We start from the raw sequence: 24,616 nt of genomic DNA on the forward strand, positions 1-24,616 counted from the left end.
TGTTATTAGCTCAAACTATGGTGATTTTCAAAACAAACAATTACTCTTCCACCAAGCCGGCGTAATCGGGAGCAGTCAATAACAATCGCTTCAATTTAATGAGTTGCGAAAAACAAACTCCGGTGAACGGCGTCCATAAACAGAGATCCTCTCACCCGGCCCCGGTTTAGGGGCGGCGTCGCAACGCCGTCGTCGCCGAAAAGTAATGACGCAAATATATCCAACCAAGTGACTCAATCAATTTAGACAACACCACACCTTGATAGGCTTCCTCTTGCGGCACTTGCGAAGACAACGACGACGATGGTGGTGGCGGTTTTTATTGCTCTTCTGCTTCTTCTCAATTTTATGTATAAGGCCGGTGGTGAGTATGTTACCTACCCCTCGCCGAAGGGGTGTGTTGAAAGCGCTGCATCCTTCCCTACACAGTCGATTGCCCTGTTCCGGTTGAACGCAAGTCAAAGACAGAGTTCCTATCGTTACCATTTGGCGCAGTCTCTCGTAACCGTGTCGACGATGTCACGTGATTGAATGAGTACGATTGCTGGGTGAGTACCGTGTATACATCCCCTCACCCCTGCCCGCACTCGTCTGACAAGTGGATCCGTGGGTATTAAAATGATTTGTGAGTACCTACGTGAGAAATAAAACAAACGAAAAAATGTCGGGAAACTGGAAACGGGGTGGCTTCAGATTGAATGGATGAAAATGGGCAGTGTTGCCAGAAGTGTTTCATTCTTTCGCATACCGAAAATCAATCACGAGATTGCAGTGGCCAAACTAGAGCGACTTGGCTTTCATGGTTCCCGTCTTGACTGGATTCTCTCACGATGAGGATTTTTTGGAATATGTCAGAATAACTTTAAGGAAAATTCCAAAAGTATTACGTGTAGACTCCAACTAGACACATAATTTTAAGAGAATTCAAATAAAATGGCTGTGGATTCGAAAGGAGATCTGAAAAACACACCAAGGGGTTTTCGAAGACAATTTTGAAAGATTTCAGTTAAGAGTTTTGACTAGAATTAAAAGAAAATTTTGGGAAACATTGAAAGGAATCGAATTCTAAGGGAAATCAAAGGAAATTCCAATCAAACTCGTAGAAAGGGTCACAAGGAAATTCCAAATAAAATTCAAAGGAAATTTAATGTTAGTGATTGGTTGGAGAGTTTTCTGGATAGTTTACGAAGTAATTCTTTTGCTAAAAACTCGCTCTGTTTAATTTGTTTATTCTGAAATTCTGGCGAGAAAGTGTGTTCATATGTGTTACTCAACGATAACTTAAATTAGTTTTGCATATTTTCAGCGAGCACAATGACCAGCCAACCTTGACCTTGCCCGTCTCCAACAGTTTATTCGCTGCAACTGTCCAAAGCCGTATAATCGCCGTTTGCATGCCGCCGTACGCCTTCCTCATGCGGATTGACATCGGGACATCTCCCAAATCGCAGTGCACTCTCAACGCACTTCTTAGCTCATCTTCTGTGGTGATCTCGTCCAGGTCCCTGCACTCGACCACTGTCTCCTGGGATAGAGCTCTTACGCTCGCCCCTTCGCCAAGAGACTTTTCGACGAGCTCCTTGAAGGCTGAGCTCTTGATAGCAGGATCCTTCTTCAGCTCAAAGAGCATCTCGCCTTTCTGGGTGCGCCTGGTTTTCACCACGTTCTCTCCTAGTTGCTTCAACTCCGGATCCTCTCGAACCTTCCGGAGGAGTGCTGCATACGACGTTTTGTCCTTAGCTTCGACGATCAGAGCATCGCCCTTACTTCGCTCCCGACGAGTCCTGGGTATCTCCTTCTTCTGTTCAGCTTTCTTCTTCACTTCTTTTCCTTCCATCCGTGGAAACATTTCTCCTTCGGCTTCTCGACGGTACGCCAGCCTTCCTCCTTGTTGTTTTCCTTGTCGTTCTTGACTTTTTTCAACTCCTCTTCCTCTCCTGGCGTTTCCCTTTTCCTCTTCTCCGAGCGTGGATTTCGAGGTCCCTTTGTAGGACGACCAAATTTTGCAGTCGGCCCAAACACAGTATGCGTTTACTGGTGGGGCATATTAGCAACGGGGTGAAGCTGTTGTCGATCGTGGGCGGAACTGGAGCGAGGGAAAAAAAACGGATTGGACGAGAAGAGAAAAGGAGAGTATTTATGGATGGAAGAATGATTCGAGGATTCGATGTGCCAACCTCATTCGAAGTTGAAACCACGATTCGGGATTTCGGAAGTGATTGTCGAGAGTGATCCTCGCGTTTTTTTTCGGATGAGATAATCCGTTGGTGACCGTGCGAGATAGTGGAAAGCTCGTTTGCGAACCAGAGCAGACTCGTACCTGTGGAACGACCGGTCCAGGTCACCGGTTTGCCCAACCGGGTACTCTTCAGCCCGTATGGTCTACGAGACCACGTGCCAGGTCTACGAGAGGGTCGAGCCAGTACGTCGCCTCTAGAGAACCGTGTCCGGTTCCCGGCAGTTGGACAATCCGTCGCTGCTGGCCGGCAATAGGCTCAGGTATTGAAGCGAACGAACGCCTGCACGGCCATCGGAGGGTGGACACACCGTTCCGGCCACCTGGAAACCTCATATTACCGTCAAACCATCGGTGCCTGATTGGCAGCCCAGCGCTACAAAATTCGCCTACCGAACTGTTCTCGTCTACCCCACCACCAACTCAGTCCTCTTGACACCACCGCTAGAGTCAATAAGGTTGTACCGGAAATTAAGCAATAATTCTTTGTTTAGGACTTACCATACCGAAAACTCTCCCCAACTGCTCACCAACGCCTTGAGACCCGGGAGGAAAAGGGGTCTTTTGTGCCAACCCCAGACAACTGCCGTGACTTTAGACCAGCAGCTAGGGGCTTTTGCTGTTCCCCGTCTGGGACGGTAGAGCATCTCCCGGGATCAAAAAAGGTTCATATGGTAGGTTCTATTTATTTGTTCCGGTTCTAACGTCGAATTCCCGGTATATTTCCGGTTTTCCGGCCAGCCTGATGAAAGCAAATTCGAAAGGATCACTAGGTCAAATGAGCCATTACAAAGAAAGCAAAATTTATCTAAGTATTAACTATCTTGAAAGTTTGTATAGAACTCATAACAGAATTTCTTTCGAATGTTTCGAATCTTCCGAATTGTCTTTAAAATCAATACCTTTCACAGAGTTCTATTTTGAGATTCTCACTGAGATTCCCTTGAACAATCCAAATAAAAATCATGAAATTCATTGTAAGATTAAGGGGGTATTCCCAATCTTTTGCCTTTTTTCGGCCTGTTTTTCAATTAATTTTTTTTTCAAGGAAAATGAATAGTAATGCGCCTAACTCTTTGGGATTCTTGTTTATTGAACATTAAAGTTTACAAATAAATTTTTTTCGACATAAAAAAAGACATTATTGACGTTACAAAATGGCGGCAAACAGACCCCTGTTCGCCGCAAACGCCTGGGCGGGCGAAGACTTTTCACTGGAACGGCTTCATCTGAAACAGATTTCGTGATGAAATTAATAATCTGCATAAGATTCTCTGGAGCTTCTCCCGTTGGCAGCAAAAAATCTTGCAAATTAACAAAATGGCGGCCATATGAAAAAACAGGCGATTTTTAGCCCGCTTTTTTGCAGCTTTAAGGTGCTTCAAACAATGTTAAATGTTAATATTTTTGGCTGAAAGTGGGAGAAGCTCCAAAGAATTTAATAAGGAACAAAATGCGCAAAGATTCAAGTCGATATCTCTTATAATTTCTGAGAAAAATCTTCGCCCGATAAAAAAAATGTGGTTTTGAGAAAAACGCGTTTAAAGTTTTGACTTTAGTTAAAACCATTTGGAGGTTCTTACCATTAGTCAGCTATGCCTGGACACCGAATTCGCTGATCGGAAAACGGCTTGGAGGGATGAAAGTATATAGTCTAAAGTACAAAAAAACGTGAAAAAAAAAATTTGATTTTTTGAAAAAAAAGATCGGGAATACCCCCTTAACTTAGAATTTTAAATCATTCTTCCAAAAATTCACTGAAGCTTCCCTTCATCATTCTATGTCAAATTCGCTTGCATGCTCGATAAAATTTTAATGGAATTCGATGTCTTGAAATTCTGCTCAGAATTCTTTTCAAAATGCCCTTGGGATAATCCTCGGAATTCCATTATCAGATTTTAATTCATTTCATACCCTCAAAATTTGATTTCCTTGGAATACTTCTCATAATTCGCTTGAATCTTTATTCATAATGCACTTGAAATTATTCTTAGGATTACTTCTGAATCTGCTCTATTATTAATTTGGAAGTATCCTCAGTGTTCAATAAGCTCGAAATTTGGATTTATTATTAGATTATTTTAAATCTACTTTACTAAACATCAAGTTTAAGAGAAATACCACGTATAACTATTAAAGAGGCTTGTCGGATCACTAAGTGCTTCACTAAGCACAGTATGCCTGTTGGAATTCATATAAATGTTAATATTCATATTAATTCTCATCAAAATTCAATTAAATGCTTCCATAATTTTGATTTCCTATCAAATTCTCACGGGATATTTCAAAGAATTCTGTTTCTTAAACTCTTTAGAATAACCGTGGTACATTTCTTTATAAGTTCTCTTGAAGTTCACTTCCGGACTGCGTTAGAAGTTTGCTCTGAACTTTTGAACATTCTTCAACATTCGCCAAAAAAAAAAAGTAAATTTCTCCTCAGTTTTTCCTAGGCATTATGCCAAACTTCTTAGAAATTCTCCTCAGATTCCACATGGGCTTATAGGTCACTCTCTAAATTGTTTTAAAAATACCCCTTTAATTCTTAGCAGAATTCTCACGAAATGCTGACAGGACAACGTACAAGACTTTATTGAGCTTGAAGCACTGCAAGATCTCAACTCCAGAATAGTTTGGAGAGCATTGAATATCTTATTGATATTATTCTATGATGCGGATGTTATCATGAGCCTTTACAAAATACATACATGTGTTGATTACGTCGGTAAAATGAGTATCAAACTACATTGGGTCTATAGAATATCGAGATCTAACTACTTCAGGACAATTTGGAGACCATCGAAATCATCAGAATTTTAAAATGAGGTGATGATTAATTTGGGCTTTGAAGTTCTTTGAAGTTCGCTCTGGTCACACTGAATATGGCTCGAAAATCTTCTGAGCTTAGAAATGAAATTTAAACGACACTGTCGGTGTTCTTGGAATATCCTCTAAACATGTAGCCAAATTCTTCTGAACTTAAATACCTTGAAAGGCCTCAAAGGATTAAACATTGCGTTTCACTAGACTTGATATGGAAGCCCCCTAAAAAATTCCGCTGTAACTTGAACGTTGATGATTGAGTGGAGATGCGCTGTGTTTACCAGTTCAGTAACATCTGGAAATGTCTAGAATACTTCTAAATTTTTGTGGACTTTGGACTAGCCCGACCCATTTTTACCCTTCTTACAAAGAAGGGTATAGATATCACTTGAAAAACCGACTATCGATCCGAGGCCCGGAGGGCCGAGTGTCATATACCATTCGACTCAGCTCGACGATTTGGACAAACTCGGCGCCAAATGATAGGTCTTGGGGTCCCATTAAACGCTATTGAACGGTTTTGGAATCGGTGAACCGGTTCCGGAGATATGGCCGGAATAAGATCCGGTGAATATGGGCCTTCACGCTGGATTTAACGGAAAACGTATCAAAACCATCATGCAACACATCAAATTACTACAGAATTCAAAAATAAGATCAATGCAAGTCGTGTTAAGTGTTCCAGACCACATTGGACACACTTGGACATGTTCCGGGTACCCCGGGGAAGTTGCTTGAATATGAATTGAATAAAAACCCATTAAATCACATTAAAATACGATGATAAGGTGATTGGTAGCCTCACCAAATAGACTACACCCGGGTACCCCCAGGCAGTGGCGTAGCGTCACTGGATGACACGGGAGTGGGGGGCTTGGTCACTGATAATGACAATAAAATAAATAAACTTGAATAAGTAAGAAGGGTCTGATCACACCATAGGTGGATAAATTCGGGTTTTTTTAGATGTCTCTGAACATTACTGTATATTCTCTAAATTTCATCTAAGCTCCTGAATTTTATCTAAGCTACGCTGGAGTTTCCCTTGACATGCCTTCAGAATGTTCTAAACTTGTGTGCGAATTGCCGTGTTGCTGAGTTAAACGAGTCATGAAAAACCTTCCATTCATAGATATCCTCATGAATTATTAAGAAGACCTCCTACACAGTTCTAAAAAGTTATGTAAAATTCAATTCAATACGATGCACATAAATGGAGCGTCATATATAATTCAAGCTTTCATTTTAGATCATATCAAATTATTTAAAATGTCATGAAATATTCTTCATCAATATGAAGAATATTTCATGACATTTTAATTAATTATATATGATCTAAAATGAAAACCAGCAACCAGCATTTGTGTGAGCAATATTCCTAACAAGGTACTTTGCGTAAAAAGAAATACAAGTTTACATACATGGATGTTCACATAACCAGAAATATTAGGTTTTTTTTTTCTATGTACGGAAAATTGAAAACTCTTGCTCTTGTTCATTGAGCTTTAGTTGTATTCAACACATCTATTCGGCAACTCCCGTACTCGAACATTCCTCAAACTCTTCTTAACTTGCCCTTAAGATCAATAGGACTTGTTTGGAAAGTTTCTTGGATTTTTTATTTAAAATCCTTGGACTACACAGCAAAAAATTAACTTTAATATCACATCAATGTAAATGTACTTCAATCGTGTCGAAAATATGGTGTAATATTACTTGCCAAAAAGGACAAAACTATCATTAATACAGTGCATGAACGAGCAATGCGCGATCTTGGATCGAAACACAAAAGCTTGATTCTTTTGGATCGATTAATCGTTTTTTTTTTAATCGATCCCAAACACGACAAAAATCGACTGGATCGATCCTTTTCATTCGATTTTTGTTCCGATTCAAAAAGAAAATTTCAGTGCATTTGAATTTGCAATTTAAAATTGATTTTTGTTTTGCCTTCACCTTTGCACATCACTTGCCTTGAACATGGATTCTGCCAAACAACCAGTGTGACAGTTCAGTAGGCAAGAAAGAGAAAGAGAAAGTTTGGGGCTCCAGAGATGATTATAGACCTTTTTGACGTTTAATTGTCTTTCTCTATCTAGCACCCATGGATGAACGGACGGTTTGTTTTCCCACTAATATGTTTCCCTCTTGCTCGCGCTCATTCGATTTAAATAGAACAGTTTGACGCAGTTTGACGAGAGGTTCAAAGACGTTGAGCAGTTTGATACATCTGCTATTGCAACGCTCTTTGATTCGCATTTGAGGAGATTGTACCTGGAGTGTTCAGCTCACGCTCGGGCAGTTAAAATTGTGTCTGAGCAGATCTATAGTACCGAAAGTGTATACGATGATATGCACACATCTGTCCCCGCATCAAAACCAACCGGAGGCCTGTAAGATATTCATGACGAAATGGTAACGAAAGTTATTAATCTACATATGTACAAACATTCACTTCTTATGGCATATTTCAGGTTCATCAGTCCTCCGTTATGTCAGAACTGGATCGCCATGAGGGCATCCGGCAGAATTACAATTTTTTTTGCATCAGCCTGTTTTCCCACGTTCTGTCGATCCTTTTCAAGCATGAGAGAAAATCTGTATTTAATATCCCCATGTATACCACGTTGCTCGAGACTATTTATCAAGAATAGTAACAAGTGTTCCGTCATAGAGGCTATTCTCTAAAACTAGTGAAACCACACAGAATCGATATCGGCTCAATGCAAAACGCATGACACAATAAGCTTTTTTGGGGTCCTTTTCGGATGAATTTTGGGATATCTGAATTAAGTACTTTCCGAACTTACCTGGTTTTACACTCCGACCATCCAATCGTTTTGTTTCATATGCTAATATTTCGTTTATGAAATCGTTGATTTAATACCAATAAAACGAATATTATAACCTGTTTAATCACACACCTAATCAAGTATCCAGAGCAAAAACTTCCACATGTCAAATGAAATCAATATAGTAATTTACTCAATTCTCATGATGTATGTATGTTACACTCACAAATTTTTCTGCGTACGTACTACAAAATTTATTTCCAAATTATATCAATCATCACACTAAATGACTATCATAAGTGAAATGTCATAACAAGATAGCTTATGTAACGTAAAATCAACTTTAGACTGAACATGGCGTTAATTTGCACCAACTTTCCTAAAATCCGTTATATTTGAAACATTTCTGTGCCATTTTGAAAAATCTAGCTAGCATGCTAGCATGAACTAACATTATGCTGATTTTCCTACATTTGTTTATTTATGTGGACATAAAAATTAAATTAGATTTTCAACATGATTGAAGTGCTTGGATGTAATATTAAAATTATTTTTTTTGTTGAGTAGTCTATTCTGATACACTTCTTAGAGATGTCTCACACTGAATATAAAATAATCTTCTGAACTTAATGATGCACGCGATTTACCTATTCGATTACTTCCGAAAAAGTCTAGAAATCTTCTGAAATTGTTGTTGAGACCAACAAGGCTTGTCCTGAAGGACCTTCGGATACACCCTAAAAAAAGCTTTATATTAATAATGTGTCTGAAATGCCTCTGAAAGTCATTGGATACACTCTGAAAGTCATCTAAACGCTCGAAGTCCTCTTGACAGGCCCCCAAAATCTTCCGTCTCCAGAATTCAGTGATCGGAAAATCATTTTCAAATCACATTTATTCAGCACCTCTGAGCGAATATACTCACGTGCGAATTTGCAGACAAATCTCCTGCTTGATATTCTTATGAAATTTACGCACTCACGCTCACAACGCCAAAAATTAATTCAAACTCTTAACTCATTAAAATCGGTCAAACGTCAATTGAGGGCATGGAGATGAATGTTTTGTTAGTTTTCCATCAAATAGTGCTGAAATAATACTAATAACAATGAATAATCAATAGTTTGATTGATGTTCTTTGTTATTTTTGTTTTGCTTGATTTGTTTTCCGTCGATCTTGTTTCCGGGCTGAGCACCAATGCTACCAACGCCATCCATGAACTCATGAATCGGGGACCAACGGCTTTTTTTCCCTGCGTGACCAGAGATGTTATGCCTCAGAACATCCCGGTGGCGCCGACTGGGATTGAACCCAGGCCTGCTGGGGTGTGAGGTAATCACGCTTACCACTACACCACCTGCGCCTCTGTCTTGTTGTTCTGTCTGTTTTGCTTACTTCCTGCTATAATACTAGGCTGATTGACAAGTTAACTCAGAGAACATCTACTGAAGTTCTTATAAAAAAAAACTGGCAGCACTACGTGACTTAAATTGCAAAATCAAATTTCATCAAATTTGCTCACGAGAGGCATTGGATTGCGACCGTAAAAGAATTGTGACTGAATTGGAGACAGCATCATTTATGGGTCTTATAAACGTCATTCTTGTCAGCCGAATTTTGGTCCATCGATTGATGTGTACAACATCTCATATCTTTTTCAAGCATTAGAAGTGCACACTGCTCAAAATAAACCCCTAATTTTCAAAGCTGAACTCACTCCATCTCTAACCCTCAGCCATCGCATCCAGCAATCCAAACGACACAAATTGCGACCCATCATCGTCTGCAATCAATCAGCTTACCTTGCATAAGTAGCTATAAATAAACAAAATCACATTTGAAGACGTCCATCCGAGCGTTCTACCAGGTGTAGTGGAAGGCGAATCGAATGAACCATTTGAGACAGAGAGCAAGGGAGTGAGCTTTCTTCAAGCACATCAAGAACATCCGACTCGTACTGCTTTCGCACATTCTTAATACACCCACCCAATACAGGAACCAGTTTTCGATTGTACCTATCCGACCCGACCAATGCAATCAAGGACAAGACGAAAGGAGCAAGTCGTCCGACCAAGGATTGCGTCTTCTTCCTTCGTCAGCTCGAGGCTGTGTCCCTGTGCGGTCGTACCCACTCGCTCAATGATTGTTCAATAAATTTAGACTGACGTTTTTCTCATTTTGGTTACCATCAAAATTGATTGGATTTTTGATGGTCCACCGGCTGGCTGCTGGTTGCTGGTTGATGGACAATCTGAACTGTGTTGGGATAATATGATGCGGAATCGATGTATGGAGAAAAGGGCTCACCTGTTCTGGTAGACAGCTTCTTAAAAGAAATTTGCTCAATTTTCAAAACTTCAATTTTTCAGCAAATCCAATCCCTAATTGACCATTTTTCCGTTCTTTTTCTATTTACAGGTAAACACTCAGAAACTTCCCGCAATCGATCATGACAGACCAGGGCAATCACCGGCTCTAGAGCGTGGTATAGACTCGAACGTTCCGGTAAGATTTGCCGCCACACTAATCCAAGAGCCATTTGTTATATTGGTCGTCCTGCTGTTTTATTTTTTTTTTCTTCTATCAGCTATCGTTTCACAAAATCCGTGTCGAAAGCACCAGGAAACTGGTCGAAGAAATCATCCAAACGGATTGAACCAATTTATATCTTGTTCAAGGTGGGATGGGGTGGAAAAACAGTGAAGCCCGATTTAAAAATCACTTTTCAGTATAAATGTTTGGCTTTGTTCGTATTTTTTTAGGAAGTTCGATATAATCTTTCTTATATTTTCTTAGAACAATGTGTCATCTGGACAACATACATGGTTGCTAGTGAACATTGTTAAAAAGTGCTTTCCATCAAAATTTAGGTAGGAGAAATGGATGCAATGTCGGCCTAAATGCCTCTAATTTGGGCCCATACATAAATTCAGCAATCGACTAAATTTTCCATAGCGGCCAAAAATATCCATTTGTACCGTCCCAATGAGGCGTTCATCTAGATAAAATTGATAAATAGCAGATTTTTAGCGATGGGCCCAATCTCATATAGGCCATATCATAGGCCAACATTAGAGCCATTTCCCCTATGAGATTAAATTATACACGATTAAACATAAACATCATGAGAAACATGATTTTATGCGAAGTTGACTGAATCTATGGTACTGATACCCAATTTCTAGTTGTCTGCTACAACTAATCAAACTAAAGCTTAAAAAAAACAAATTCAACTCGGGGTTCAACATAGCGTGCTGCCATCGCCACTCGATGAGTCCCGGTACACGGCGGGGAAATCTTTCTATACGATTTTTTAATCACCGTAAAATTTCACGTTCCAAACTTTGCCATTATTTATCACCGATCACCGTCGTCGCCGAGCTCGTGGAACTGGGAAGCAATAAGGCTGCCGGTGGCATGCGATTTCGTTTTGCTAGCAAAAATTCCGAGAAAATCCGTGCACATGGAAACGGGGCAGTGAGGGGTGGGTGTGGCTCCAGAAAGTGCAATCGAACGAGGTAGCTATTTAGGAAGCAGCCAACGAAGATTGTTTGATTACGTTGTCTAGGATTCTCAACAGCGACTGTTTATTTTTCGAATCGCGAAGTGAATGATGCGAGAACGGGGGTTAAAGATTTTAGGTTGCACATAAGCATTAAAGCAACCTATCTCACTCTATGAGTCACGGGCTGTCTTCAGACGGGTCGCAAGTATTCAGACAACTTGAAAGCAATTTTATAAAGACTTATGGAGATTTAATATGAATTTAAAACCATGTTTGGAAAATTAGAATTGACCAAAAATAAGAACCTGTATGTTTTCAATTTATTTTCATGAACTGAATTTCAAATGACAGTACTTCCCCGGAGAGCGAGGTTTCCATTTACGGTTCTTCTCGCTGTTGAAGTGCTTAAATGGAGACCACATATCCTAGGCGTCCATTAATGACTTAACTCTCCCGTCCCCCTTTGTAACTCGGAAAGTTACCCCCTTCTATTAATTACGAAACGCTCTTAAAATTCAAATTTTTCAATATAATATATTGATTTGGTTATAATTTCTTTATTTCAAGATACCTTATTCAAGGTAATTTAGCGCAGTTCCACGCCAAATGACGAATCGGAAAAACTAGATCTTCACCTTGCATGAAATTTTGTATAATTGTTTGTTATTGGCAATGATTCACATTTTTGCTGAAATTTGGCCATTGTGGATCTGGTATTTTTTTCAAAAAATGGTTGCACTAAAATGGCATTTCTGATCGGAATGACATCTGTGACAAAGTTTTATAGGAAAAATATTACCTCCAGAGGCGTCGCGTGCCTCATTTGTTTACCTGTGTACCAAGCTTTGTTCGTTATAATTTACCACCACATGTTAGTTTTTGTTTTATTTTTCAATGCTCCATGAATATCAAGGGACATATTCTCCATCACTATTTTAATCACTACCTAACGTAACATTTGAAGAACTTATCATCTTGTATAAACAAAACTTGTATGGCCCTTTTCGCGCTAACCGAAGTAGGAGGAATTGCAAAACTTAACTAATTCCAGCTGAACATTGCATTAGGTTCTAAGTAATATTGATCGATTATCTTCGTCGACTTTCTATTTCGTTAATAACTTGAGCACATAACCATTTCTTGTTGTATTTGTCGTTTTAGATGCTAGATAAAAGCTTCTTTTATCGGTCTGTGTGCTGAAAATACTTGGGATTGTATTAACATGGCCGTGGAGATACAAAGAGAAAGTAGACGGAAAGAATCTGTCAATGTTAATTAGGACCTAATGCAATGTTCAGCTTGAATTCTCGTTTTTAACAAAACGCCAACTCTTTCGACTGAAGTGTAATAAAGAATATCCGTCAAACACTTCCGAAAACATTTTTTGATTCAAAACAATGTCAAAATCTAGAGAAAATTCTTAGTCCCCTAGGTAGCAAACTTCTATTAATCAACTCTTTATTCATCAGAACAACACTATCAGAATGAACCAGGGGAGAGTTGAGGAGTAATTGAGAGATTCACAACTGACAAGATAGTGAGAGCGGGCTTTTGCGCTCTCTTTCTCCATTACTCTTTTTGTCTGCAATCAGATATCCAAGTGCACAGCGAGAAATGCACACTTTGGGCACCCATACATCACAAATGTTCTTCTAATTCAAACTCACACATTCAAACCGGTCTGCAAGTATGATAAACGTCCAAACCATACCAGACTGCTGTTTCTGTGTTGCTCCCGTTTGACGCGTCGCGACTACTGAAAGCTTCAATTACAACCTGTGGTGCAAACCGCCATGTATTGTGGAAAATTTGTGGTATGTTTCAAGAGGTGATAGAAGGTCTGCTTGGCTTACATAAGGCAAACTTGCACCCGCCACCCAAAAGAGCTCGCTTTTAGGTGCACTATTTAACGAGTTTTGTCATGGTAGTGATATCGACATGCTTAGAAATCAATGCATTAGGGATTAGGCAGACCATCCCAATTGAATTTAACCCTTTTTGAAGCAAACCAAGTGTGAAGATTTAATTGAACCACACTATGAAATAGTTTATTCATGGTCACTTGTGGTCTGGAGTAAAGAAGCAAAGCTATAATGTGACCATAAAATCTATAAAAATCTAAACGCATTTGCACAGGTTGCACATGTGGACGCGACGCCACTGATTACCTCTCTGGACAAAATAAACATAAAATGTGTATTGTTCATTTTATGTATTCAAAAAAATGTTATAAACTTAAATATCTAGAAAATCCAATTTTTTAAATTTATTTAAAAAAAGCTCATGAAAAATTAAAACTTTTTAAAATTTTTGAAAATGTGAACATTTAAAAATTTACAAAAATCGTAGAACAAGCGCTTTTGGTCAACTTTTTGAACTTTTTGTTAAAACTTTTTTTTTTCATGTAATATACTCCGAGAACAATGTTTAAGGCATTGGAGGAAACAATGTTTAAGACATTGCAGGAACATTTTTACAGCAAAAAAATTGAAAAATTTTAAAGGAAAATTGAAATAGTCGGAATACTAGCTTTTCTATATGGTGCCAAACTTACACATTTTGAGTTACAACAATAATTTATGGTGGTCCTAAAAATAACCGTTTTGTCGTGATGGTTGAGTAATGTTGAGCTATTAGTGTGTTCAACACGGATGAGGCTGGCGAGCTGTATGTTGTTTGGGACAAAGGTGACCGTTCGGCGAGACTGGATGGAATTCGATTTTGAAATCTGTGTTAGGGAAAGTGCTTTTCGCAGGCAATCACTGAGAATTGTGATCATCATAGCAAATGTTGCACATTCGTGCAATTTTCAATAGTAACCTTTTGAAAATTGATAAAGTCTCAATTTCAGCAGATTTGTAGAAAAATTTCCTATCGATTGGCGTATTAAGATTTTTTAAGAGGCCCACGAACTCACCCCCACATCAAAGAGCTCTCATCAAGAGCCCCCTGGTAATGGACTCCTCGTCAAGATTTTAATTTAAAAATAAATATAAGAATTAGAAGGAATAGTAACATATACTGATAATTTGGAGGTGTGTGATGAGATATCTGTAAAACAAACAAAGTTAATGATGTTGGGATTTTCCCAGTGGAACGAAGTTCCTTTAAAGGGATCCCTTACCTTTAAATATAAATGATTCAAAATATTAATATATACAGCTTAATAGCAACAATCAATTCGAAACTAACGATTTTAAATTGGCTCACTACTTGACTAGCCTATTGATCCCAAGCAAATCGATTAACGAACCCCATTCTAGTCGACATTATAGTACTACACAATGTTTGTTTTGATTCGCTATGAAAGTTTGACAGATAAAATGAGGGGTTCGTGGATTTTCCTATGTTTCGAGGGGTGCATCGATTAGCTTGGGTCCAAAGATAGTACCAGAGCTGAGACAAAAAGTTGAGCTCGTTTCTTCGGGACCTTATGGTCTCAGAGTTACCTCTATGTTAATAGTGAATGTAATTATTTTAATATAGTTTACGAATTTGTATCAAGAGTTCATTAATTTTAGTTTTGTAAAGTTGTTTCAAACTGGTTTTAAATGACAATCGGTTGTTCAATTTTTTCAAGCGTTCCGGAAGTACGTTATATACAGATGGATCATAAAAGGAGATTCGTATCTGACCAAGGCTTGTAGATGCTCTCGAACGAATTAAATTATTTGTTTACTCAGTGTTGAACTGTGCTCGTGATTTGCGATCGGTAAGATGACGTTACGATGTATGTTCGAGTTTTTTTAAGCGTATCGTATAAAAACAAGCAAGACTGTTATTTACACAAGCCACGTAATGGGAGAATACTGTGCGATATGTTGGTGTAAAGTTGGAAAGTAGAATACAATTTAGGTAGGCGAAAAATGATTTTTAAACATCGATTATGCAATACTTGAAGCTTTTTCATCTTAGTTTTGCAAGCATGTCCTCAAACAATGATTCGGTATTGCAAATGAGAGTGTACACAACCATGATAAAACGTTAGAAGCGTAATCCTAGGCACACATTTTCTAACACGATACATTAAGCCACAAAGAGACGAAATTTTCCTTTGGACGTGTTCTATAGGATCTAACACCAAACCTAAGTATTTGATACTGGATACTTTTTCTATTACTTTAGGTCCAATTGACGAACTATTGTGCGGAAGATTTTTTTCCTTGGTGAGTGGAACACCATATATTTAGTATTGGATAAGTTTAACGCAAGTAAATTTGTATCAAAGTATCTCATGAGTACTTGCAGATCATCGTTTATGCAAGAAACAATAGATAAATAATTATGATTAGGGTAATTAGGGATTAGGGATTATGAGACAGCCAATGTATCTCCCTTGCTTCAGTACGCTATTGAAAAGCTCTGTAAAGATATTTGAAAATGCATTCAGGTTATGTTTAATGACGCTTGCTGGAAGATTATCAGGATCACAGTTTTTTTTTAATTTAAATCATTTATAAAAGACGATACCTCCATTACATCAATGTTTGCAAAGAAATCGCTAAAAATTTCAAAAGTTTCTAAATTAATCGATGTTTTTCCGTTTACATCCATTATATTTGAGCTGAATATTAGGAACCTGGTTTGTCATTCCCATCATTACATTCAAGTTTTTCGGTGTGTAACGGAAATTAAAGCATTTACACTATTTTTTTTAGTTTTGTGATCGAGCTTCAGTATTTTGATTGGGGTTACTTTGATAATGCTCGATGAATGATGAAAAAATCGGTTAACCTCAAACAATTTAGTTCTAAAAATATGAAACTTCACGGTACGTTAGATTTAAACATATGGGAACTGACATCCGATTAATGACCTTGACAAATCCCCAGAAAATACTCTTAATCAAATTTATGGTGGTGCTGAAAAGGACCGTTTTGTCATGATGGTTGAGTAATGCTGAACTATAAGGGTGTTCAACACAGATGAGGCTGATGAGCTCTATGTTGTTTGGAACGAGGGTAACGCACTTGGCATAGATAACCCACAGCAACTCACGAAGAGCTACTGAATCCGATCAGTAACGGTGCGGCTTCTTCCTTCTTCTGGACGCTCATGTGGGCTGCAGCTCGCTGCTTGCGGGCATCCTTTCGTCGTGATAAAAAGACCAACCGTCGTTTGGGAATTTCCCAGCTGGCCAACCAACCATTTGAAGTTTTCCAGGCCGTTCATAAGGTTTAACATTATTTTAACCCTGATGAATGTGGGTATCATTGTGGAATACCTGTATAAAGAGAGAGGGAATGATTAGTAATTTCCATTTAATTCCACTACCTTATTTGCTTATCTTTGACAGATACGCGTATTTCGTCTAGAATGTGCAGACTTCTTCAGTGTCTTGTATTAATGCTCAACTCAGACAACAATGACAGTCGAGTATTAGTACAAGACACTGAAGAAGTATGCACATTGTGGACGAAATTCGCGTATCTGTCAAGGATAAGCAAATAAGGTAGTGGAATTAAATGGACATTACTGATCCTTCTCTATCTCTCTTTACACAGGTATTCCACTAAGACGCCCACATTCATCAGGGTTATTTTATTTGTTTTTTACTAACGATTTTAAACCCACTATCATGAGTTTGCTAACAAACAGTCTGATCAGAGGATTACCCTCCGAACTCTTCAGTGGATAGCTGTTGTTGCAAGCACATCAAGTTGGTGTATTTTTAAAGTATCTGAACATACTCAAAACAATCCATGAATCAATCAATGACTAAGTGATTCAGTGATTGAGATTTCCTCATCCATTACCATCATATAAAAATAAAATTTAACACTCCTCACATCACAAACAATTCGATGACCCTTGAACCGAGTGCACCGTAGGCTTTCATCATGCTGAATAGATTAAACATACTGAACAGTTCAAAAGCGCTTTATCCAAGTATCGAGCCAAAAGAGGCTTGTGCCCATCATTCAAAGCAACTCGATTGGAAGTACGCACATGCTCCCACGGCTCTGCATGTTTGTAGTCCTACTGAGTCGTCGTTGATGCGTGATTGAAATGTGGGCAGCCGGCTTGGGCATTTTTACTGAATGAGCGGTTTTCCAGCAGCCAGCAGTCGCAGTCATCATTGAATGGGAGTTTGTGTGAATAAACGATTTTTCCTATGATGTTTTCCGATGCGTGCATTCCCTGAGGAATCGGAATGGTGAAGCATCACATCATACGGTGGTATGGCATGCATATCACATAACGTAAATGCACACGGTGTACTTATTTGCATCAACACGACGAAAACATATCGAGCGCTTTCATAACGGTGTATTACGATTAAGACAAAAGTTTACCCTTTTTATGAATATGATTGCGATTTGGTAGGAGTGCAGTACGCATGTTTTTGGAAAGCAAATTCCTTCAAGGAGAGAAATTATTCAGCAACAACATCAGGATGTCATTTGATACAGACATTTGATCCAGAAAATCACGTAAAACTGTTCGAGGTTAGGTTAGTTGAGCTGATCAATATCAGTGGAAAAAAAAATCCGAAAATGATTTTGAAGAACTGATTTTATTTTCGGTGTTTGATTGTAACCTTAAATGTTGCCCAAAATCCAAACAACGGAGTTGAATTGATCATTTTACATTACATTAACACTGCCCCATACAATCAGAGGAATGCAACGATGCATGTTGTTATGATGCCAGATGTATTCCTTGCCAATCTTCAAGATACTGGATTTGAAATTCGTAATTGAAATCAATTAAATTGGTTTCATACTCAAGATCCATGCATCTATGGCCAAAACCAAAAACCAAAAACAGAATTTTGGTGCTAAACGAAAAAAAATAATTATAATTTTTTTAAGAATGATTTCCATCTTTTTACCCTTTAATTGATTCTTGGTGGACTTCTGGGGAATGTTCTGAGAAAGCTTTTTTTTTCTTTGATTTGTTTTCCGTCGATCTTGTTTTCCGTTCTGAGCACCAATGCTACCGACGCCAGGGACCCTACCTATCGACCCATCAACTCATGAACCGGGGACCAACGGCTTTACTTCGCTTCCAAAGGAAGGCGTGATCAGAGTTGTTATGCCTTTGAGAAAAGTTCACAGAACTTCTATGGGAAGTCCGTAGAAAGTCTTTGGGAAGCTCGTAGGGCTTCTATCTAGAAGACATTTCTGAGAAGTTGAGTGGGCATTTGCGGAAGTACCATAAAAGTTTCGTTGAATATCCAAAGAAAGACTATGCGAAGTTAACAGGGCTTTTTGCTGGATGTTCCGGAGTATGTAATTAAGGATTTCTGTAGAATTTTCACAGAACCTCGGTGGAAAACTAGTGGTAGGCAATCCGTCACTGAAGTGAGCAAAAGATCTAGTTTCCCAGGATGAACATACGCTCTCTTTCAATGAACGGTAGCTCACTAAACCAAAATATTGATCCGAAAGCTGAGCTAGTTTTACTGATTGAGAGCGTCTGATTGCCATTGAGCCAGCTACAACTGTATTCTATCTAATAATGAAAAAACAAAAATTCTTACGCAGTTTATCTTCTCCGTGAAGCGGGACCTAGTGATAAAGAGTAAACTTTCGTACTTTCCTCTTTGATGAAATTTTATGTGACATGATGAATTCCTTATTTTTTACATCAATTTCTGGAATCAGGAACATTCCGGAATCCAATATAGCAGATCTTAAATTGAGATGATGAATTAAATCCAAAATGGTGGATCCGAATTCAAGATGGCGGCAACCTGAAAGTGAATATACAACTGAAACCATGGGTTTCAATGGAAAGCGCTCGACGAGTAGAAACTGAAAAACGATGTCAACCGCGATTTTGAAATGGCGGACCGAGTTTTCAAAATTCCTTAATAACAGTGGATATCGATTTTTAGCTTCTACCCGTCAAGTCCATAACGTAGATATCAATACTGCATAGTTTAGGTGCGTATTTAGTGCCCGGTGACCGCCATTTCAAAACTGGGTCCCCCGTATTGGATTTCAAAATGTCAGTGAGCATCGATTTTCAACTTATACTTGTCGTGCATATTCCGTAGATTACTTACTTACTTATCCTGGTCCGACATTCCTGAGGATTGTACCTGCATCACAACGTTACGCCAATTCACTCGGTCCGTGGCTGCTTGCCTCCAATTTCTTGTCCGTCCCATACTTCCAAGATCCTGCTCCACTTGGTCTAACAACCTTGCTCGCTGTGCTCCTCTTCGTCTTGTACCGGCTGGATTCGAGGCAAACATCATTTTTGCGGGATTGTTGTTCGGCATTCTTAAAACGTGTCCCGTCCATCGTACCCGTCCACTTTTCACTACTTTTTGGATACAGGGTTCGCCATAGAGTTGCACCAGCTCGTGGTTCATCCTTCGCCTCCATACACCGTTCTCACATACCCCGCCAAAGATGGTCCTAAGCACTCATCGTTCGAAAACACCCAGTGCTTGCAAGTCAGTCCACGTCTCGTACCCGTAGAGAACTACCGGTCTTATTAACGTCTTTCACATGGTACATTTAGTACGGCGGTGAAGTTTACCCGACCTCAGGGTCTTGTGAAGTCCGTAGTAAGCACGACTTCCGGCAATAATACGCCGAAGAATTTCTCTGCTTCAGTTGTTATCCGTCACCAATGATCCGAGGTACACAAATTCATCCACCACCTCGAACTCGTCTCCGTCAATTGTCACGTTTCTGCCTATGCGAGCTCGGTTCCTCCAGCTAACAGATACTTTGTCTTCGACGTATTCACCTTTAATCCAACCTTCTCTGCTTCACGTTTCAGCCTGGTTTACTGCTTCGCCACGACCTGAAACGTTCTTCCGACAATGAACTAGCTGGACTTATTGAAGATCGTGCCCCGCATGTTAAAGCCCGCACGTTTCATAGCACCTTCTAGCGCAATGTTGAACAGGAGGCAGGAAAGACCATCGCGTTGTCAAAATCCTTTGCGAGTTTCAAACGAGTCCGATAACACACCCGATATCTTCACGCAGCACTGTACACCATCCATCGTAGCCCTGATCAGCCTGGTCAGCTTCCCGGGAAAACCGTTCTCGTCCATAATCTTCCATAGCTCTTCACGATCAATAGTATCATAAGCGGCCTTGAAATCGATGAATAGGTGATGCGTAGGGACTTGATATTCACGACACTGAAGGATCTGCCGCAACGTAAAGATTTGGTCCGTTGTCGATCGCCCGTCCACAAAACCGGCTTGCTTGCGGCGATAAACGGCGAAAGATGATCTGGCAAAGCACTTTATAGGTCGCGTTAAGAATAGTGATCGCTCGATAGTTCTCACATTCTAGTTTGTTGCCTTTTTTATATACTGGGTAAATTACTCCCTGTTTCCAATCCTCCGGTAGCTGTTCTGTATCCCAGATCCTGACTATCAGTCGGTGCAGACAAGTGGCCAACTTATCCGGGCCCATTTTGATAAGCTCCGCTCCGATACCATCTTTCCCAGTTGCTTTGTTGTTCTTAAGCTGTCGCCCTGTTCACCTATTCCTCCTGCCGTCTCTGCGCCGCTCAGATGTTCATCGTAGTGCTGCTTCCACCTTTCAATCACCTCACGTTCGTCCGTTAAGATACCCCCTTCTTTATCGTGACACATTTCGGCTCGTGGCACAAAGCCTTGGCGGGATGCGTTGAGGTTCTTGTATAACTTGCGTGTTTCTTGAGAACGATACAGCTGCTCCATTTCTTTCAGGCGGCACTTCTTATCCCGGAAAAGATGGGATTGCAGTCTTCGGTTCTGTTTATATCGCTCCACATTATGACGGGTTCCTTGCTGCAGAAATGGAGCAGCTGTATCGTTCTCAAGAAACACGCAAGTTCTACAAGGAACCCGTCATAATGTGGAGCGATATAAACAGAAGCGAAGACTGCAATCCCATCTTTCGCCGCCCGCACTGCGCTGTTAATGGCTGCCTTCACGTTGCTTCAGCAGTCCTCAACAGGGGCTTCGGTGAGCTCTCTCTCATCCGGCAACGCTGCGTCGAGGCATTGCACGTACTCAGTTGCGACTTCGGGCAGCTTCAGTCGCTCCCGATTGTACCGTGGCGGGCAAAATCGATGAGTCTAAGGCCGTTGGCGTTCGTTAGCTGGCGAGCGCTGAATTTTCCTATAACCGGTCTGAATTAATCCTCCTGACCGAACTGAGCGTTAAGATCTCCGATGACGATTTTGACGCCATGGCTTGGGCAGCTGTCGTATTCCCGTTCCAGCTGCGTGTAAAAAGCGTCTTTATCGTCATCGTCACTTGCTAAGTAAGGGCTGTGCACGTTGATTATGCTGACATTGAAGAAACGGCCTTTGATCCTCAACTTGCACATTCTGCTATCGATTGGCCACCACCCAATCATGCGCTTCTGCATTTCGCCCATCACGATGAAAGCTATACCCAGCTCATGTGTATTGCCGCAGCTCTGGTAGATGGTATAACCATCCCTATAGGTATGTACCGACGAACCCTTCCAGAAAAACTCCTGCAGCGCTACGATGTCGAACTTGCGGACCTTCAATAAATCGGAAAGAATGCGGGTACTTCCCAAGAAATTGAGAGACTTGCAGTTCCATGTTCCGAGTTTCCAATCGATAGTCCGTTTCCGTTGCTTGGGTCTATGCCGTTTGTTCCGGTTCGTATTTACATTGCTTGCTTCCTGTGCTTTTAAAGGCTGGCTTGTAGGGCCTGCACCAACCCCCATTGCCTCGTCAGGGACCATCGTGCACAGCACTGTTTAGAGTCCCACGCTGGCACCAGGACGTTGATCAGCCGCTCTTAATATGGAGAACAGACGCCGTTTTGAGCCGCACCTCCATGGTGAACAGACGCTCGAAGACTGCACTCTCTGGAGAGAGGAGTCCCTCCCCCTTTCCTGTCAGCATACGACCAAGGTCCCACCGGGGTTGGTTACGCGATCTTCCCTATGGTTACTCGTACCCCAGCCGGCACCGCGGGGAGGTAGGGATAGTAGTTACTGGACAAGAGGCTAAGGATCGCTAGTGGAGTCTATTTTACAACTGCAGATACGCGAAGTATCAATGGTACGCATTGTCCGGCCGTTTACCAGCCATATTCCGTAGATACCCATAAGAATAATCTGCTGGTCGCCACCTTAAATCTGGATCAAATAAGAGATGAAGTAGCCATATGGCAAAAATCTCTATTATAAAGAAGAAAAAAATTAAATCTGGATCCACCATATTGGACAGAATTCCACCGTCTTAATCATACATCTGCTATATTGGCTTCCGGATTAACCATGATTCCTGAAACTAACCATAGTGGTAACATGCTTTGGTTATAACGCTCAACGATTCACTTTGCTCATGAAAGTGCACAAAGAGAAAGAAAATGGAAAATATTTTTTTTTTTTCTCCTCTGCTTTACTAATACTCTTTTAATCAACACTCTATGTGAGCGGTTACGCTTCATTTAGAGTACGCTGATTAAATCACCAATTAATGCACTTCTTTATAGGTTCCCAAATCTTTCCAGAACTTCTTCTTAAAGGGTCCAAAGATTTCCTGTTAACGGTTTACACAACATCTGAAAAATGTTTGTAAATTCGTTAAAATAATAATAAAGTTTGCTTTAGGCTTTTCATAATTTATAAAAAAAAATATGGGCCCAGATTTTTCTTTTGGATATAACCAGAACACAAAGTTTCTAGAACATTAAATGTTTGTGATTACTTTAAAGATTTCTAGTATTTCTATTTCGGATTACACAACATCTTGTTTGGAGATCCTTGAACTTCCCGTTGATAGTTCCCAGAACTTGTCGTTGAAAGTTTCTTGAAAGTCTTATTCCCTTGGGATTTCTCAAAAAATGTCCTAGATAGTTTTCATATTGAACATTCCCAGAATTGCTCCTTGGTTAATTTCAAATTATTCATTGTGAGTTTTCAGAAGCTACCTGTTGGATGTTCCTCAAAAAAATCCTGCTTGAAAAATTTTCCTGAATTTAACGATGGCCATTCACAAAAGTGTTCAAACATTTCCGAGAGTATCTCGTTGAAAATCCTCTGTAGATAACATAACTCCCCCATAAATATTTCCAGAACTTCCTGTTGGAGGGTCCGAACACATGTTGGATAGCTATTTCGAGTTTTTCCCCATGGATGGGCCCAGAACTTCCCGTTGGAAGTTCACACAGCTTCCTGTTGCAAGTTCACAAAACTTCGCTTGATACCAGGCGGTAAAGGAAGAAAGACAAAAGGCGAAGGACAAATGGTGGAATAAATAGAAGGTCAAAATGGACTAAAATCGAATGAATTGAAGGCCAATTGCCAAAAGGCTTAAGAAGCTAAATAACATCGCAACAAACGTGTTGAGAACTTCCCTGAGGAAGATGTACAGTTTGGAACCTACAATTTCCACAGGGAAGTCTTATTTCCCCTCCAAGCTTCCCAATTCTTTTGGTGAAATTCAGTCTTTTGTATTTTGAAACTATATTGAAACAAAACTAAAAATCTCATTTGAATGCATGCTGTCCATTTCTATGCACTAATTGATTCATTACCTTTCCACAAATGTATATTCAGGGGGGGGGGGGGTATAGCCTGTCCATTTCAACACCAGATTAAAGAGCGAAAAGGTAGATTCCACTTCCTGTACACATACACTCACATACACGACATGACAGCACTACACATTCATAACAATTTCAGTTGCATTTGAAAAATTGACGCTTCAAAAAAAAAACAAAAAGACAAGCAAAAAATCCTGTCGAAATTTCCAATTTAATGGCCACATAAAATGTGTCCTTTTTACTCTCCTCCTCGGATGGCTTTGTTTTCACGACGAGCTTCCTGTGGAGCATTGAAAGCTGCGAGGAGCAGAACCACGGAGGGAAGCGTGGAAAAATAGTTATTCCAGTTTCATTCGCTCGAGCGAACCGATAATTGAAGCGGTTTTTCGGAGGATTTCGGCCATTTGCCATCGAGCAAGAGTAGGGTACCGAGCGGTGGACCGGTGTCGATGGCGCGTTGAGGTTTAATATCTGTTCTCGAATGATTGGTTCCTCCTGGAACGGTTGCTGGCCCGAAGAATGTGTGCAGCAACGAGTGATTGGACAGAAATAGCAGTGGGTGATTCTGTCTGAATCCTACCGGCACAACTTGGTTTTTCCAATATGAATATAAAATTCTGAAAGGGAATCCGGAGTGCGGAACGCAACGCAGTTCGGAGGGAACAAATTCGATTCTTGGGTGCAGTTGGGGCACGGAATGCTGGGAATTAGATTTTTATTCACGGGGAACATCTGCCCGTATGTGTGACTGCAAGTCGCAAATCGGG

The 24,616-nt window shown here is 40.1% G+C and overlaps 2 protein-coding genes across 3 annotated transcripts in view; one reads left to right on the forward strand and one right to left on the reverse strand.

Annotated features, from left to right (window-relative positions):
• Positions 1–24,616, reverse strand: part of Rab3GAP1 (RAB3 GTPase activating protein subunit 1) — a 584,432-nt gene that overhangs the window by 339,762 nt on the left and 220,054 nt on the right. The window lies entirely within an intron of this gene.
• haf (leucine-rich repeat and fibronectin type-III domain-containing protein hattifattener) overlaps positions 1–24,616 on the forward strand; it is a 507,398-nt gene that overhangs the window by 292,908 nt on the left and 189,874 nt on the right. The window lies entirely within an intron of this gene.

Source organism: Ochlerotatus camptorhynchus, unplaced genomic scaffold (assembly GCF_037179485.1).
Source record: "Ochlerotatus camptorhynchus isolate MF236.1 unplaced genomic scaffold, CSIRO-AGI_Acam_v1.1 ptg000220l, whole genome shotgun sequence".
In the NCBI taxonomy this organism is placed as follows: Eukaryota; Metazoa; Arthropoda; class Insecta; order Diptera; family Culicidae; genus Ochlerotatus; species Ochlerotatus camptorhynchus.